The 11,973-nt window shown below is 43.7% G+C and overlaps 1 long non-coding RNA gene across 1 annotated transcript; it reads right to left on the bottom strand.

The window, feature by feature from the left end:
• Positions 1 to 251: 251 nt before the first annotated feature.
• On the bottom strand, positions 252 to 11,366 carry LOC140491770 (uncharacterized). The gene is made up of 3 exons (XR_011963424.1): positions 11,261 to 11,366; positions 5,156 to 5,320; positions 252 to 1,993 (listed from the first exon to the last, which is right to left on the bottom strand). It is a non-coding gene; the product is annotated as an uncharacterized lncRNA (long non-coding RNA).
• Between the last annotated feature and the right edge of the window lie 607 nt (positions 11,367 to 11,973).

Genomic DNA, 11,973 nt, shown 5'->3' with positions numbered 1-11,973 from the left:
CCCCAGTCCAATACTGGCGTCTCCAAATAATGTTTGGGTAGTTAGCCTTCCCCCAACCTGAGGGCGAATCTTATCCTTCCTTAATTAACTTAAAACTTACAGAATTATGGTCACTCTTCCCAAAATGCTCCCCCACTGAAACCGGCCAGGTTCCTTTCTGATACTAGGTCTAGTCTTCCTTAGTTGTACTATTTAGAATTAGAATTAGAATTAAGTTTATTATCACATTACAGTGAAAAGTATTCTAGGTCACCAATGCATGACGTTATCTTAGGTACAAAGTACCAAGTACAAATCTTAGATATAAAAAGTACAGAAAATAAAGAAAACGTTATACCACATTACATATACACATAGTATACATATAAGTTAGGAACATTAGAAACAGAACAAAAAGATAGACATTACAGACTTTCTGTAAGGGCTTCCATGTTCTATAAGGGCTTCGATATTATTTTTTAAAAAGTGATCCTGGACACACCTAATAAGCTCCACCCTATCCAAGCCCCTGACACTGAGTAAGTCCCAGTGAATATAAGGGAGCGTCCCTGAAGATTATTCATGAACCAGGTGGCTTTTTACAACATTCAGCATTAGTCATGATTTGAACCTATTCCCTCAAACCATTAGCCTTATCATGTTACTACTATGCTACCATCTTCCCTAAATACCACATAAGTTGGGTGCCCAACCCGATATCTCCACATCCACCGCTGAAGTTTAGTCCTGTTGTCATGACAGCAAATCACAACTCTGAAATACGTATGGACATAGCAAATTGTTAAGCAGAGCTTGTGTGCTTATTTTAAAAGAAATCTTGTTTGGATTATAATGAGTCCTGCGAGGAAACATAGAATGTCACACCTGAAGTATGTAAAAGGATCTTTGAACAGCAAAGCTTCATAGAGGCAGATGCCATACAGAAAACTGCAGTGTAATTGCCTGTGGCTGTAAAGATAATGAAGGGTAGCTTACCCCTTCAGAACAGGAAATCATCACCTGTGGTTTGGATTCCAGTCTATCAGCTGAAAGAACAGTTGGTGGATTAGTGGTGCTGGAAAAGCACAACAGTTCAGGTAGCATCTGAGGAGCAGAACTGCTGTGCTCTGCCAGCACCACCAATCCAGAGTCTGGTTTCCAGCACCTGCACTCATTGTTTTTACCTGAAAGAACAGTTGTTCAGGGCAATAAATATGTTTGTGTTTTACCATTCCAGGAATGCATGCAACAAAAGGTGATTAGAAATTATCTACAACCCCTGGTCTTTGTATGTGGGAATGTTGGTGTGTTAGCCTGAAGTTCAAGTTGCGCTGTGTTAATGTGTGTTGGGAAGGGACACAGGTGAGTACTCCATCCAACACCCTGCGTGTGCTGATAGAATGTAAATAAATGTTCTAAACTTCAGAATTCCTCCAACTCTCACATTCTTTCCATCTGGACAGCATGGTGGCTCAGTGGTTAGCACTGCTGCCTCATGAAACTAGGGCCTTGGGTTCAGTTCCAGCTGCGGATGACGGTCTCTGTGGAGTTTGTATGTTTTGCTGTCTCTGTGTGGGTTTGCTTTGGTATCCTCCCACAGTCCAGACTTGTGCAACTGGGTAGATTGGCCACGGGATACAGAGAGTTACAGGGATAAGATAGGTGGGTGGGTCTGAGTAGGATGCTATCCGGAGGGTCAGTATGGACTCAACGGGTCAAATGGCCTGCTTCCACACTGTATGGATTCTATGATCACTTTCCAACCATCCTGGAAATAAAATCCAAATTTTTGACTGAGGTTTTGGTCACTCCTGATGATTGTTCCCTCTTCAACCCAACACCTCAATTTTTATTGACTAGCGCCTCTGTTCCGGATCTTGGAATTTTCTATTTCCACACCATGGACGCTATCTAAGTGCGAGGGCTTGTTGTTGATACCGAGCACAGCCCAGTGACAAAAATACTTTCACCAGATGGGCCTTTGATTGAATTGAAATGGTTCGTCAGACAACATCTGAAACAGAAGAGAAAAAAAATCAACAGACCATCAAGAATGTAACAGGTATGTGAGCTGTGATGCATACGGGATAAACAAAATTTGTGGAACCAGCAACAACACAAAAACACTCAGGGCATACCCAGTATCGCAATTGCGAAACAAAATGCCGATTAATGCGTGTAAATGAGATAAAGCAATTTCACACTAACGTGTTCAAACGTTAATATCACGCTGTGTATTTTCACAGGGTTTGCATTCCTACAAACCGCCCATGAAAAGGAAAGATTGATATAACAACCTCAGGATGTCCCAGGATGCTTTACAACAACAACGTGTAGTTGTATAGCAGCTCTGAGCCAGTAAACATCCCAAGGTGCTTGACAAGCAAACAAAACAGTCACAAAATTGACCACAGCTGGTGTGCAGTTTCTCACACTGCAACCCCCTCCCTACCCGTCTCCTCCTGCCCCCCCCCCCAGTCCCATCCCACCTCACCTATTTGTTGGAGAAAGAGGGAGGTGGAAGTTCACTAGACTGATCCCCAGGATGGTCGGATTGTCCAAGAGGAGAGATTGAGGAAAATGGGCTTGGATTCTCTGGGGTTACAGGAATGGTAGAGATAGGATGAATAGACAAGGTCTTTTCCCCAGGTTAGGGGGTCCAAAACGCAAGGGCATAGGTTTAGGGTGAGAGAGGAAAGATTTAAAAGGGATCTAAGGGACAACCTTTTCACACAGAGGGTGGTACGTGTATGGAATGAGCTGCCAGAGGAAGTGGTGGAGGCTGGTACAATTACAACATTTAAAAAGCATCATGAAGTGTATATGGATAGGAAGGGTTTAGAGGGATATGGACCAAGTGTTGGCAGATGGGACTAGATTACTTTAGGATATCTGGTCAGCATGGCACAGGTGGGGACTGCAGATGCTGGAGATTAGAGTCAAGATTAGAGTGGTGCTGGAAAAGCACAGCAGGTCGGGCAGCATCCGAAGTGCAGGAAAATCGACGTTTCGGGCAAAAGCCCTTTGTCAGGAATGAGGCAGGGAGCCTACAGGGTGGAGAGATAAATGGGAGGGGGGGGGCTGGGGAGAAGGAAGCTGAGATTGCAATAGGTGGATGGATGGAGGTGGAGGTGAAGTTGATAGGTTGGAGAGGAGGGTGGAGTGGATAGGTGGGAAGGAAGATTGACAGGTAGGACAGGTTATGGGGATGGTGCTGAGCTGGCAGGTTGGAACTGGGTTAAGGTGGGGGGAGGGGAAATGAGGAAACTGGTGAAATCCACATGGATGCCATGGGGTTGGAAGGTCCCAAGGTGGAAGATGAGGCTTTCTTCCTCCAGACGTCGGGTGGTGAGGGAGGATTCTTCAAGGCAGAGACACAGTAGATGTAGCTAGAGTGTTTCCCTGGGCAGTGGGGACAAGATACCAGGTGACAAAGGCAGGCCGAAATAATCCCACAGAGTGGTATCCCATCACCGTGTCACCTTTTATTTACAGGTGAAGGGTCCTTCACATTGATCCAGCTCCCTCAGAGCCAGCTCTCAGAGTGAACAGAACCTCTTACAATCCCGTTTCTATTGTATCATCGATAGTCACAGGTGAGGTGCCAGAAGACCGGAGGTTGGCTAATGTGGTGCCACTGTTTAAGAAGGGTGGTAAGGACAAGTCAGGGAACTATAGACCGGTGAGCCTGACGTCAGTGGTGGACAAGTTGTTGGAGGGAATCCTGAGGGACAGGATGTACATGTATTTGGAAAGGCAAGGACTGATTCTGGATAGTCAACATGGCTTTGTGCATGGGAAATCATGTCTCACAAACTTGTTTGAGTTGGGAGTGTTGCTGAACAAAGAGACCTTGGAGTGCAGGTTCATAGTTCCTTGAAAGTGGAGTCGCAGGTAGATAGGATAGTGAAGGAGGCATTTGGTATGCTTTCCTTTATTGGTCAAAGTATTGAGTGCAGGAGTTGGGATGTCATGTTGCGGCTGTACAGGACATTGGTTAGGCCACTATTGGAATATTGCGTGCAATTCTGGTCTCCTTCCTATCGGAAAGATGTTGTGAAACTTGAAAGGGTTCAGAAAAGATTTACAAGGAGGTTGCCAGGGTTGGAGGGTTTGACCTATAGGGAGAGGCTGAACAGACTGGGGCTGTTTTCCCTGAAGCATCAGAGGCTGAGGGGTGACCTTCTAGAGGTTTACAAAATTATGAGGGGCATAGATAGGATAAATAGGCAAAGTCTTTTCCCTGGGGTTGGGGAGTGCAGAATTAGAGGGCATAGGTTTAGGGTGAGAGGGGAAAGATATAAAAGAGACCTAAGGGGCAACTTTTTCCACACAGAGAATGGTACGTGTATGGAATGAGCTGTCTGAGGAAGTGATGGAGGCTGGTACAATTACAACATTTAAGAGGCATTTGGATGGGTATATGAAGAGGAAGGGTTTGGAGGGATATGGGCCGGGTGCTGGCAGGTGGGACTAGATTGGGTTGGGATATCTGGTCGGCATGGACGGGTTGGACCGAAGGGTCTGTTTCCATGCTGTACATCTCTATGACTCTATGTTTCTATTTGTCAGGTACAATTGCAACATTTAAAAGACTTTAGGACAGGTACAAAGTGATATGGGCCAAACACCGGCAAATGGGACTAGTTCAGCTTAGGCATCCTGGTTGGCTCCGATGAGTTGGATGGAAGGGTCTGTTTCCCTGCTGTATGACTATGAGTCTACGACCTTACGATCTAGAATGGTGGAACAGACCTGAACGGTCTATACTTGCTCCTATGTTCCTAATCTATGATAGCAAGACCCATCAGGAAAGAACAGGGTCAAAGAGACAAGTTTTAAGGAATGTCTTTGAGGAGGAAATCAAAGCAGAGAAGTTGTAAGGAATGGGGGGGAATGGTTGTTTATGAACTGGGGACCTGGTAAACCTGAAGGTGTGACCACAAATGATGAAGACATTCGAAGTTCAGAATGAAGAGCAGACCTGAGCTAGTACATCTTGATATCCCAGTGAGACTGAGTGAGATTGCAGAGGTAGGATTTACAGTACTTTAAAACTGTAGCAAAAACTGGAATGTGGTAAATGCAATGGCCAACATGTGCACAGCAAGATCCCACAAGCGGCATTGTGATGATATCTGCATCTTTGAGATGTCAGCTGAAATGTAAGTATTACCCAGTAAACTGAGGACAACATCCCTGGTCTCCTTGAAAATAGTCTCATGTGATCTCCTACAGCCACTGGTCAACTTGCTTTAACATTTCATCCAAATAAGGCCACTCCAGCATCGCAACAAACGGGAACAGAAATTACTGTGGAATCTCAGCAGGTCGGCAGCATCTGTGGAGACAGAGAAACAGAGTTAACGTTTCATAAGACCATAAGATATAGGAGCAGAAATTAGGCCACTCAGCCCATCAAGTCTGCTCCGCCATTCAATCATGGCTGATGAGTTTCTCAGTCGAGAGTGTAGTGCTGGAAAGGCACAGCAAAACAGGCAGCATCCAAGGAACAGGAGAATCAACGTTTCGGGCATGAGCCCTTCATCAGTCTCCTGCCTGATCTGCTGTGCTTTTCCAGCACCGCACTCTCGACTCTGATCTCCAGCATCTGTAGTCCACATTTTCTCCTCCCTGATCAGTTTCTCAACCCCATTCTCCCACTTTCTCCCCTTAACTCTCGATCCCCTTGACAATCAAGAACCTATCTATCTCCATCTTAAATATACTCAATGACCTGGCCTCCATAGCTTTCTGTGGCAATGAATTCCATGGATTCTCCACTCTGGCTGAAGAAGTTTCTCCTTATCTCCATTCAAAAGGTCTTCCCTTTACTCTAAGGCTGTGCCTGGGGTCCGAGTCTCTCCTACCAATGGAAAATTCTTCCCAACATCCACTCTGTCCATGCCATTCAGTATTCTGCAAGTTTCAATTAGATCCCTCCTCATTCTCCTAAAGTAGATCAAGTATAAACCCAGAGTCCTCAAACATTCCTCATCTAGTAAGGCCCCCATTATTGTGAACTTCCTCTGAACATGGTCCAGGGCCAATGCATCCTTCCCAAGATATGGGGCCAAAAACTGCGCACAATACTCCAAGTCTTCAAGTGCGGTGACTCTTCCTCAGGCTCAGTTTTAGGTTCTCAAGTACTACAATGGGAGTTGAACTCAGCCCTTGCTGACTCAATGTTGAGGTCTCAGCCATCTGGGCTCAGCACTAAAGCTTGGACAAAGGAATAAAACAGAGCCAAAGACCTGACAAACCAGCCTTAGATCCAAATACTTCTACACAGTCACTGGACACCTCTCCCACCATCTTTGAGATTGTGGGTTCAAACTGCCGACAATTCCTCTCTTATTTAAAGTTGCAGATAGCCACGTAGTAGTGCAGAAAAAGGCTTTGGATTTTGAAAGGGTAAAAGACAAACCTTGCATTTATTTTTCTCCGCTCTCAACGTTAAGACATATAAAGTAACAAAGGAAGTATTTTTGAAGTGTTGTCACTGTTGTCATTTTGGAAATTGAGCAGTCAATTTGGCCACAAGACTTTAAGAGATGAGAGCAGATTAGGCCATTCAGCCCATCAAGCCTGCTCTACCATTTGATCATCGCTGATATGTTTCTGAATCCCATTCTCCTGCCTTTTCCCTGTAACCCTTGATCTTCTCACTTTGAAGAACTATATCTGTCTTAAAGACACTCAATAACTTGGCCTCTGCAGCAATGAGTTCCCCAGATTCACTATCCTATGAGACAAGGCATTACTCCTCACCTCGGCCTTAAATACTTTAATCTTTACTTCAGAGGGCTGTTGAAGCTATGTCATTGAAGGGTGAGATAGACAGATTTTTAAAACAAGTAGGGAACCAAGAGTTATGGGGGAAAGGCAGGAAGGTCGAATTGAAAATGATCAGATCAGCCATGATCTCATTTCATTGTAGAGCAGGCTCGATGGGCTGAATGGCCTACTTCTATTTTACATTGTGCGGTCTTAAAATTGTCAGCAACCTGTCAGTTATTGCTGAAGCTATTCCATGCCTTGTAGCTGCTCCATCCAAACTGTGTAACGCTGGCCAGCACACTGGGAGTGACTGGCTTTGACACCATGGCAATGGGATCATTTATAGCTACCCAGAGGACAGAAAGCCATCCCCTTCAACATCCTCTTCGGATAGTGGCATCTTCAGGTGTGAAAAGGATTAAATTTATGTTTCTGCGGCATAGGGTCTTATTATGTCCCAAATTAATGTCATCACAATTACGCTGCAAGAAGTGTAGCCAATTTCTGCACCTACAGAGTGCACCCAACAGAGAGATCCCACATAGAACAATGTGTAAGTGACAAGGTGATCTACCGTGTCTCAGTATTGCACTGTGAGTGTCAGGCTGGGCTTTCCTGTTCACATCACTGGAACGAGACTTGAACCCCTAATCTTTTGATTCGAGCAAGATGACAGCCTGGGAACCCATCTGGTTGACTGAATTCCATTCCATGCCTGAGTTAGGCAATGCCCGTAAGCCAGTGGTATGGTTAACCCGTGATTCTTAAACTGCACTCTAGTATGGCCTCACAAGTCATTTTGTCACAACAAACCGAGAGCGTGCAGTATCTGCACCAGATAGGCTGCGGCAATTCAAGAACGCCACTCACCACCACCTAGCCAAAGGGCAATTATGAGTGGGCAACGGATGTTGGTTGAGCCAATGATGCCCACATTCCATGAAGGAATTCCTATTGGAAGGATGCCGTGAAACTTGAAAGGGTTCAGAAAAGGTTAACCAGGATGCTGCCAGGGCTGGAGGGTTTGAGCTATAGGGAGAGGTTGATTAGGCTGGGGTTGTTTTCCCTGGAGCGTCAGAGGCCAAGGGGTGATCTTATAGAGGTCTATAAAATCATGAGGAGCGTGTATAGGGTAAATAGACAAGGTCTTTTCCCTGAGGTGGGGGAGTCCAGAACTAGAGGGCATAGGTTTAGGGTGAGAGGGGAAAGATACAAAAGAGACCTAAGGGGCAACTTTTTCACACAGAGAGTGGTACATGTATGGAATGAGCTGCCAGAGGAAGTGGTGGAGGCTGGTACAATTATAACATTTAAAAGGCATTTGGATGGATGAATGAATAGGAAGGGTTTGGAGGGATATGGGCCAAGTGCTGGCAAATGGGACTAGATTAGGTTAGGATTTCTGATCGGCATGGACGAGTTGAACCAAGGGGTCTGTTTCCATGCTGTACATCTCTATGACTCCATGAATTATGAAAAAAGTGATGATTGCAACCAATCAAGCCACAGCTGGTCCTGATTGTGGAGACTCCAGATGGGAAGTAAATCCCGGCCTTCCTGGATTCCTCTGGGGCATGAGAAAAGATAAAGTGCATCTCCACCTCTCTCATCTGCTCTCAATTCAGTTCACAGTTGGAACACACATGAAGCCTCATGAGGACATCTATACCAACGTGTATAAATCTTGTTGCAGGACAGAGCAAGATTACTCAAGCAATGAAGCAACAGAGCACACTGACAATCAAAATTAATGAGTTCAGTATGAGTCACGGTAGACTTGTTCATTCTAAAGAAGATTGTGGTCTAGGCAGAGATTATTCCCGTATTCAACATTGTTGTGGACCAGGCCCGACCCCTCAAAACATTTTTAAAAGAGTAGCCCAGACCGTAACTTTGCTATTTGTTTTAGGTAAGTGTATAGTGGATATTCCTGGAGTGAGTTAGCTGATCCGACTGCCAAGTTTTAAGCAAACAAGATTTATTTACAAAATTATGGAATGAAACGCAAAGAACAGAAAATAGAATACTGGATAACTCATCTTATCCAAAAACCCGACAGACTATCCTGACTTAATGATGCTGTTCCAAAAATACTTGCAACAGTCCCAATAAATTCCGTCCCCCCCACCAGGAAAAAGAGTAAAAATGAAACAAACCAGGCCTTACGGGCTTGAAGTAAACTGTTGTCAATCATTATACCTTAACAGGATATAATGTATTAGTAACATGCCTTGTAGACAGTCTGTAATCAGTTGGAATGGAGATCATTTAGATATGAACCTCCAGTTAACTCTAGCTCCACTTAATCTTATCATCAATCGAATGAGCTGGTGTCATTATATCACTGGGTTAATAATCCTGAAGGCCAGTTTAATGCTCCAGGATCATGGGCAACTGTCTGTGTGGAGTTTGCACTTTCTCCCCATGTCTGCATGGGTTTCCTCTGGGTGCTCCAACTTCCTCTAAATGAGTCACTATCGTCTTGTTCATTCTAAAGAAGATTGTAATCTCGGGATTATTAATCTAGGATTAATCTAGAGATTATTCCAGTATTCGACATCCTTTAGGGAAGTGGATCTGAATACTATGTCCAAAGATATGGAGGTTAGGTGAATTGGCCATGCTAATTGCCCATGTTGTTCAGGGATGTGTAGGTCAGTTACAGTAGTTAGGGGAAAATATAGAGTAATAAGGCAGGGGAATGGGTTTGGGTGGGTGACTCTTTGGAGGGTCAGTGTGGACTTGTTGGGCCGAAAGCCCTGTTCCCACACTGTAGGGATTCTATGATTGATCATGGATTCAAATCTCATCCTTGCATCTGATGGAATTTGAATTCAATTAAAAAGAGTTTGGAATTTTAAACTTGTGTCAGTAATCGCAACATGACAATTATCACAGATTGTTGCTGAACTTGCTGTTTGACCCACTCAAATCCTTTAGGAAAGGAAATCTGTCATCCTTACCTGGACTGGCTTACATGTGACTCCAGACCCATACCAACATGGTTTTTTTTTAGATTAGATTAGATTAGATTAGATTCCTTACAGTGTGGAAACAGGCCCTTCAGCCCAACAAGTCCACACTGACCCGCCGAAGCGGAAACCACCCAGACCCATTGACCTACATTTACCCCTTCATCTAACACTATGGGCAATTTAGCATGGCCAATCCACTTAACCTGCACATTTTTGGATTGTGGGAGGAAACCGGAGCACCCGGAGGAAACCCACGCAGACACGGGGAGAATATGCAAACTCCACATAGACAGTTGCCTGAGGCGGGAATTGAACCCGGGTCTCTGACACTGTGAGGCAGCAGTGTTAACCATCTATACTCTATACAAAACCAGAAATTTCTGGAGAAACTCGGTAGGTCTGGCAGCGTCTGTAAAGTGAGAAACAGAGTTAACGTTTCGAATCTGAGAATGGCTATTCTTCACATTGACTTTGTAAATGCCCTCTGAAAGGGCCATACTGGCCTTGCCAACAATAGCCTCATCCCGTGAATGAAATAAGAAAAGAATAAAAAGCTAAAGGGGATTGACAAAGTAGATGGAGAGAGGATGATACCTCTGTGGAATGATCTGGAACAAGAGGTCGTAGTTTTAGGATAAGGGCGAGCAGATTTAAAACAAAGATGAGAAGGGATTATTTTTCTCCGAAGATCATGAATCTGTGGAATTCACTCTCCCAAAGTATGGTGGATGCTGGGTCACTAAATAGGCATAAGGAGGAGATGACAGGTTTTTAATTAGTAACAGGTTGCAGGGTCATGAAGAGTGAACAGGAAAGTGGATTTGAGGCCTTGATGAGGTTAGCCATGATCGCATTAAATGGGGGAGCAGGCTTGAGGGGCTGAATGGCCTTCTCCTGCTCCTAGCCCTTTTTTTTATGAACTGTTTAATATTGACATTACACAAAGCACATTATGTTCTTCTTCATTTAGTGGAAGTGTACACCAACAGGTCAGAAAATGATTCTATCATGGGATATGGGCGTCACTGGCAAGTCCATCCCTAATTACCCCTTAAGCTGGTACCATGATGTCTGAATATTTATGCTGTAAATAAAGTCTAACAGTGATGTGCATGTCCACACATTACGTTTCTATGACTTACTGTGTGTTTTTATACTGATCTTAGGAAGAGTGTTAATATTTGCAATAGTTGTTTGGAGGGACGTTGATAACTTGAAGCTTCTCTTGGTAAGTGTTTACTGTGTTTCTCTCGACAATCAGTTAATTTGATCCAGCACACACTCCTGGTGCCATAGATGATGGTTTATAAAAGGTTTGCTGTATCTTCTTTGTGTGTTCATATTGTTTGGAATGCATAATTATATCTAAAGATTATGTGAAAAAAAACATGAAGGTATTGAACGATTCCACCTGCTGTTTACAGAAAATTAGTACAGGTAGTTCTGCAATAACACGTGTTTCAGCAGCGCGATTTGGCTATAACGCTGCTGAAGAATTAGGGAACAGAATTTTTGAGAACGCTTACCTCTGCTCACAATAGCGGGATTCCAGCACTTGGATCTGTACATGCGCCGATATCTGCACTGAATTCTCCATGCACATGCGCTGAGGTCAGAGCAGCTTTCTGTGAGAGGTACTGTACAGAGAGTAGCTTTCTTACATTTTTAAAATGTACTGTGTTAAATTTACTTTTGTTTCACTAATAAATATGATTTCAACCATCATTCAGACTGTGCTGTACTTTGCATCACACTTTTGGGTGATTTTTGAGCAATTGTAAGTAATATTTTGTGCTGATCTGTCCCTAACCCTATTTTTCCCATAGACCGCACTACGTCTAGTAAACAATTTTCTATTAAGTGAGGTTTATGACGTTATAAGGGAACTACCTGTCCAAAGAGAGACATTGGCCATTTTACTGATTGAAGCAAATAATATGATCTGAGCTCATGTTATTATTGGACAGAAGTAATCTGGCTTGATAGATCATAATTTGTAATTTTAGCAAAGTGGTCTTTCACTGAAACACAAACACAAATGCTGCAGATTTGATTTTAACATTAAAACGGAAGTTTACTGCTCAAAACAAATGAATAAAGGAGAATAAACTGAACTATTTACATATAATGCAAACTTTAAGTTTTCTGAATGGTAAATAGAGTCCCATTAATAAAAACAAGGACATAAGAACATAAGAACTAGGAGCAGGAGTAAGCCATCTGCCCCCTCAAGCCTGCT

The sequence above is a fragment of the Chiloscyllium punctatum genome, chromosome 20, assembly GCF_047496795.1.
Source record: "Chiloscyllium punctatum isolate Juve2018m chromosome 20, sChiPun1.3, whole genome shotgun sequence".
Lineage (NCBI taxonomy): Eukaryota > Metazoa > Chordata > Chondrichthyes > Orectolobiformes > Hemiscylliidae > Chiloscyllium > Chiloscyllium punctatum.
The sequence above is the reverse complement of the archived record's forward strand: the minus strand, read 5'-3'. Positions and strand labels throughout refer to the sequence as shown.